Raw genomic sequence first — 7,190 nt, forward strand, 5'->3', positions numbered from 1 at the left:
TCTCTAATGGTGGTATCTAACCTCACCAGAGAAGAAAACACTCCCACAGTCCTAGGAGTTGCACATGCCTTCAGGGACACTTAAAGTAATTCAGGTCAAAAATGTAGGTTGTTTTATTTAGCAGACAAAGAGGTGGGAAAAGGAAAGAAGGAGAGGGAAGGAGGAAACAGGCCGTTGCAAAAATACGCACTCCATAAACGGCTTTTCAGGATTTCCCCCCAGATTTAGGTGAAATGGAGCTAAGTTTTGATGTTTCCCCACAGGCCGGTGAGGTGCCAGCTCTGCTGTGGGGCCTGGGCTGCTGCTGGGGGGGCGTGGGGGCAGCCATTTTGTATGGTGTTGTACGGAGGGGCTGCCTGCTCCTCCTGGCCACGGCCTGGGGGGCACGACAGGCTGGTGGGAATTGGACCCAGCACGAAGCCACCTGAGTGTGGGTCTCTGCAGAGCGTGTGGGGCTGGAGCGCTTCCAGGAGGTTTCATGGCAAATTGTCTGCCGCAAGGAGGTGCGTCCCCTTATGAGTGTGGGGAGGCTGCGGGCTCTGCTGATGCCTGTTGAGGACAGCCAGCAAAGCAAACTGTGCCACGAATCACCCATGAAAACTAAAGGTTTCTATTACCTGCAGTGCTCCATGAGAGAGAGAGGGAGACTGTGAAAATGGCAAGCAGCCTCCAGGAAGTGAAATAAAACCTCTGCAGTGTGGCCTTTGGCATCATAACCCATCAGAAAAATCCGTAAGCAAATTAGGGTTGTGCAAGCCTTAGCACTGAATTGAGAAAGCTGCCAGGACCACGTCCTGTCGCTTTGGAAAGTATTGGCCCCCTCAGCAGGGCTGACGTGCAGCGCTTGTTGGCAAGGAGGCAGGAGAAGCACAGAGGAGGCACCAGGCTGCTGCCATCCAGGCCTGCATCCGCAGCTGGTTGGGGCTGGCAAGGAGCTGTGGAAGATCAGCAGGCTGGGGACAAAATGAGGGGAAAGCCTTGGTGAAGGAGAAGAGGGTTCGTTGCAGCCAGCCCCAGTTTGAGAACCTGGTGCAACCTTTTATTTTCAAGTAGTCTCAGAGCTGCTTTGTACCTTCCCACCATCCTTAAAAATTCCTCGACCTGAGAGCTTCAACCCCACTGCATTGCTCTCCTCCCTCCCCTTGGCCCCCACAGAAATGCGCTTGCAGTGCTGTGCCATCAGAGAGCCATTAATTTTGAGGTCTGGTTTTAAAATCAGTCTTGCACAAGAGATATGACGGCAGGCAGGCGTGAAGTCGTAACCAGCTCATAGAGGGAATGCAGAAACCTGACATCTTCAGCAATTCCCCGGGCAGAGCGGGGCATGACCTGCACGGCGTGGACCACAGCCCCGGCTCCTGTACAGGCTGGAAAGTGTTGGCTGACCCATGACAGTGACAAAAGACCACAGAGAAAAAATGGGTGGTGTTTGGATCTCATAATTCAATACAAGACCAATTCTGTCATTTAAGAAACATTTATTAAGAAAAAAAAAAAGAAGAAAGGATGATGATGTACCATTTATCAGAAGAAGACAGTGATGTGCTGCAATATCCCTGGGCAAAGGTTACAATAAAGGATGGTGCTATCTAAGTTAAGGTGGTGAGCTAGCATCTGTTCCCATCCCAATTTTACTCTCTCCTCCTTAAAAATCTACATGCAAAAATGGGAAATTAAATGCAACATTGATAAAGGAGGTCTGGTTCTGTGGTGGAGTTTTTGGTCAGATTTGAAGTAAATGAAATCTAACACCTTAAAAATAGCAGTGTTCAGCAAAGCCCAAGCAGTCTCTGTGATTTCTTTTCTACTTTGCAACCAGAAAGACAAACAGCAGAGAGAGGAGGAGCAGGAGAGAGAGATTAAAACAGCTTTAATTTTAGGACTCATCTCATCAAGAGGTAGTATGTGACACCAAAAATTAGTCCAATTAAAAATGTTTATAACCTAAAGTTGCTTAATTATCACCTTTAGAAGTTTCCTGATGTTTTCCCCACCAACTTCCCCTCTCCTGATGAGCACAGGCACCCTGTCTGACCTGCCACAGAGGAGCAGTGGTGGCTGGGCTAGGTTAGGGAAGCTCTGGCTGTAACCTGAACCAGGACCTCACTCACAAGGGAAGCTATCAACTTCCTTGCAAAACCCTGCTGATGGAGGGGCTTGAGGCACCACCAGAACTAAACAGTGGCTGAGCAGAGTTTAGGGAAGCAAAGCTACCGACAGAGGTAATGTAATGGGATTTTGGTGCCAGCGCCTTTCCAAAGGTGCAAGCCCCCGTCCTGTTGGGCTGTGGCAGGTGAGCCCCCCCAGCACAGACACTGGCTGGAGGACTCCCCATTCACAGCCTCCACTCCGTGAGCAAAGAGAAAAGAGCAAGATCCAACTTGCTTTGTCACCCCAGGCTAAGTGGCCCTACCACACAAACAGGGGCTTCCTCCCAGGCCCCCCACACTGGCACTGGCTTCTTCCTTTAAGCAATGCTTCCTCCTTTAAACAATGCTTTCTGCCAGCACCCTGTCACTGCTGGCACAGTGATGCTGGCCACAGGCTCTGCATCCTACAGGCAGCACCCATGCCACCCTGGCCCTGGGTTTTCCCCACATACAGGTAGCTGGAGAAGGGGCAGAAGCCTTCCTCCTCCCCCTGCCATCTATTTTACAGCAGAGAGAACACAGCAAATTAGAGAGAGGATAAGATACGGCTCATTAGGACTTCACATCCTGCTTCCTGAAACTCAACCCCAAAACGATGCCTTCCCCAGCCACTACCTGAGCCAGCACGAGACACTCAACAGACACCGGCTGGGGATCACCGGAGGAGGAACCCTGCTGAACATCCTTACCGAGCCTCCGTGTTCCTGTTGCCATGGGAATACATTCATTGCTTTCAGAGGAGTTTGGGGAGCATGGAGGCTCAGGAAAACAACACAGAGAAACGTTCACTGTGATTTGCCAACACCAGTTTTGAAGATGTAGAGTGAGAACTAACACCTCATCTTCCTGACTGAATGTCCACAAAAAGCAAGATCGAGAGTTGGTAAAAAACAGCCCTGCTGGATCAAATGAAAGGCCCCACCTATCACTCTCTTTCTAACATCATTTGGCCCCATATATAGATTGCGTCATGCACACAGGATTTGTGAGTTGTGTTCTGAGGTGTTAAAAATAATAAACAATATTCTACTCATTCATTACAAATTTCTGTTTATAGGCTATACCTACACAAGTTATGGTGCCAGACCATTAGACATCAAAGACTCCACAGTGCAGGCATCCTACAAAGGAGAAGTCAACAGGATTTTTCGAGGAGTTCATTTCACTATTCCAACAATAATAATGACTTTTACATAGTGCCTTTGATCCAGATTGCCGAAGCACTTTGTTCTCTGATTGAGAAATTACACATAAAATAAGATTAAATTTGCCCACCATTGGCACAGACTGGGAGAGTGAGCCTCTAATAACATTCAGCAGCTCAAACAACAGTTTATCCACATAAAATCAAAGGGCTATGTAAAGTTTAGGGAATTAAATATATGGTTGCCTTGAAGGGGATTTTGCTGGAGTAAGTGGAGCTAATGGTGCTAACAGTGTGAAAAGTGATATAGGATCTTAAATAATGCTGGGTAACTAGGGCATCACGGCAAGTGTACCTGTAAAGAAAGTACCTCCGGTGGAAAAGAGCATCAGTACTGACCTTGGGTGACTTCAGCAGGGTTCCCAACAGCAACATGCCAGTAGAGGAGGCCAGGGCAGCACCAGTGAGACATTGGCCCTGCTGCCTGGAATCCATCCCCGAGTTGCCTCCAGAAGCAAGAGACAAGGGAAGGTGGAAGAGAGAATTAAAACTAAGCTGACAAGGAGCAACCAAAAATCAATGCAACAAAATGTATCTAAATAAAGTAATGGCAGGATCTGTAGCACAATAGATACGAACTGAAGATCTTTATGATTACTACTGAGCCTTCAGATCTCCTGGAGATCACAGCTGTGGCAATGTTCACTTAGGTTACAGTGGCTTCTGACAACCAACCCCAGGACTGTCATGTAACCTCACGGCTTTATATTTCCCCCACATTAATCCTTGGCCATTAGCGACAAATTAGCACATCCTGGCTCAGAGCAGGGATATAAAATAAAAAAACTCGAGACAAAAGGAATGAGCTAGTTCTCAGCAGAGAAGCAGCGTGACATCCTCAAGGAGTCACAGGGCAGAGAGTAAAGACTTTGGCCTTCCTGATAATCACATCATGACCAAGACAGTTCCTTTGATGGGTCCTTCTGAAATATAAATTGACTTAATCACTTACAATCTTGGGAAACAAGTGACATTAGAGTGCTTTGACTGTGACACAGTCACAGAGGGTAAAGGCTATGTCTGTGTTAGCAAGTAGAGCAGCATAAGAGCAGCACCGATGTGCTTTCAGTAGGTTTTACTCATGGCTGGCACCAGCTTGGTGTCACAGCCTGAGCACTCGCTGCTGGCTGCAGCACCTCAGATGCTCACCTGCATCTCCTCCCAGCACAGCAGCACCTGAGGGGAGCCCAGCTTGCACACCCCGAGCTTCTTCCACAGCATAAATCATCAAGCTGTCATGACATGACATGGCCAGGACAACTGTTTCTTCCACCCAAACGAAAATGCTAGTGAGAGGCACCTTAACCATCCGGGCTCCATCCCCTTCACAGCAGCTGACAACTAACCCTGCCCTGCCTCCCAACCCCAGCTTCACTCCTGCCCCTCCTAAAAACCAAGTTTCTGCATTGCCTACCTTCTCTGGCTGGCTGCAAGGCTTAATCTTTCATAGGTGACAAAGGAGCAGAGCGGCAGTGTCTAAGGTTTGCCCAGGGGTACAAATATCCCAAGATAGACTCCTGGCAAAGCACGAAGCAATGTCTGTCTATCTCAGCTGTGCATTGCTGGGGATGTGGTCCCTGGTTCCAGACCAGTGTGAACCACTATAGCGCACACAGACCAAGAGCCATGCCTCGCAACAGCAGGGTTTTCCTCAGGCATTTGGCCTTAAGCCTCTGTAAATACCATGGGTGCAAATAGGAGCTATACTTCGGGTTTAAACCAGTCAAGCTGCACTGAAAAAAAAAACCCTTTGCTGCAAGATTTGAGAGATTTCCAGTCTGCAGGCCAAACAATAGCTCCTATTTTGCCGTTCTCTGTTGTTCTCTTCTGGAAGTGGTTAACTTCAAGACGAGGCAAAGGGGTATTGTCAACCCCTTCGACTCTCCCTGCTGACAATCTTAGCATTCAGCCAATGTACCTCTCCCACAAATCCGCACTGCCTCCCAAAGAGCCAAGAGTGCTTGTTGTCCCCTTCCCAGCTGCCAAAACCCTCCAGCTGCCTCTTAATTACCCCAATAATGTGGTTCTGCATATCCAATACGCAGTTCTGCCGCACACTAAAAAATTAAGGACACAACATAAAGGAATATCAAATTAAGGAGCACAAGGGGTGCTGGAGCAACTGCATTGCTAATTTTCCTGTTTAATTCACTGATAACAGCTATTTTTTGATCCAAAACTACTATACAATAAAATGCCACACTTGAGCACAGCTGAATGTCAGGAATTCGTTGTCTGAGGTCAGAAGAGATCGTTATGATCACCAAGTGTAACCCATTGCATAAGGGATCCAGGGAACCTTCCCCAGTCATTTCTGAAGCAGCCCATTATTCTCTTTGAGCTGCCACGCATCTGTTAGAAAGTCCCCTCCCTCTTCTTGGCTGAAAGGCTGCAAGGTCCAGAGAGTCTGCCAGGATCCTGGAAAGTCATTTTTTTGGTTAAATACCCTCATACAACATGGGCACCTTTTTCTCTCATCTGCATGCAGCTTGCCTCTGCTTCTAGCCACTGGATCACACAGCGTGTGGTTTTTTTTTTTTTCTAAATTGAAGTCCCCAGTCAGAAATCTCTTTCCTACTGCTGCACTTGTATGCTGTTATCAAGCTGCCTTATAACCTAAATTACATGGAATAGATCAGTCCCCTCTGCTCTCTCAGCATGGGAAGTGCTTCGTGGGCCTCGTATACTTTTGCAATTCCCCTCTGACTGCTTTCATTTAGCCCAGCTTACCTCGGGGTCTTTGCATAAAGCCCAGATCCTCCTCAAAGGGTTTCAGATCATCAGAGTAGCAAGTCAGTGTCCTTAGTATTGGACTGCCCTTGGCAATGGTGTGATCTGGTGTATAACCAGAGGAGAGATGTCCATGCCACTCAACAGTCTGGCCATTCTCTAATTGCTTTGCTCCAGCTCTTCTGCCGGGTCGGTCAGGGTGGCTGGGCGAAGGGGGACAGCCACTCGCTGGTGGGAGCTGGAAGGAGGCAGCATGTACATGTGGGTAACAGCTCCTGCTTGCCTCCAGCCATTTCTTACAGGCACAGTGTGGGCCTTGTGCTCCCTCCTGCTCTGCTCGCTGCCAGCACGCAGGTATACCTGCTTGGCTGGAAGGTGCTGGCTCTTGCCGGTTGCTCAAAATATTTCCCCCTCCCACTTGACTGCACAAAGGCAGGCTGTCAACATGCATGCAGCTCTTGGTGCATCCTGCAAAACCTCAGGTCTTTTGCACATATTTGCTTATTTTTGGCACATCCAACACTAGTGCCATACACGGTATGGAGAGGGTGAAGAAAATTGCAGAGATGGTTGTTAACAGGAGAACAAAAAGCCACAGCACAGACTGAAGGAATGGCTCTAGAGGCTGGATGTCAGGCTGACCAGGCACCTTTGGGGAGAGGTTCCTGTCTGCCAGGTTCCTGTCCTGGTCACCCCTCCCTGCTTGTTTTGCTTCCTAGTTTCCGTGTGCCTTTTATCAAACCTGAAATTGCAAAAGGACCCCCATGGATAAAGAGGGAAACACAAGTTTCCATCCTCTGAGTCCTATGGACAAACACCGAGTGTCAGGTAAGGCACTGCTGACTCAGCCTCTCTGGTTGTGCTCATTCTGCATCAGAACAGGCCGAGAGATTTTGTTTTCATAGCTTTTTAACCTTTTCCTTCCCAAAACAGTGTTTGTATTTATTTTGGCACTTTGAGTGTTTTGAGGAGAGGATTGATTTGGATTCGTTAAAGCGTTCTTCTCCCTTAATCCCATTAAGTCAGTCTCTAATTCTTTCCAGGGCTCCCTTCTGCAGAGCTATTTCCTCTTGGATTCATTTACTTTCTGTGGATTGGGGGAATTA

At 48.1% G+C, this 7,190-nt stretch overlaps 1 long non-coding RNA gene across 1 annotated transcript; it reads right to left on the reverse strand.

The window, feature by feature from the left end:
* Window positions 1–3,190: 3,190 nt before the first annotated feature.
* LOC121067965 lies at window positions 3,191–4,369 on the reverse strand. The gene is made up of 3 exons (XR_005818532.1): window positions 3,930–4,369; window positions 3,694–3,800; window positions 3,191–3,271 (listed from the first exon to the last, which is right to left on the reverse strand). It is a non-coding gene; the product is annotated as an uncharacterized LOC121067965 (long non-coding RNA).
* Window positions 4,370–7,190: the final 2,821 nt, after the last annotated feature.

The sequence above is a fragment of the Cygnus olor genome, chromosome 3 (assembly GCF_009769625.2).
Source record: "Cygnus olor isolate bCygOlo1 chromosome 3, bCygOlo1.pri.v2, whole genome shotgun sequence".
NCBI lineage: Eukaryota > Metazoa > Chordata > Aves > Anseriformes > Anatidae > Cygnus > Cygnus olor.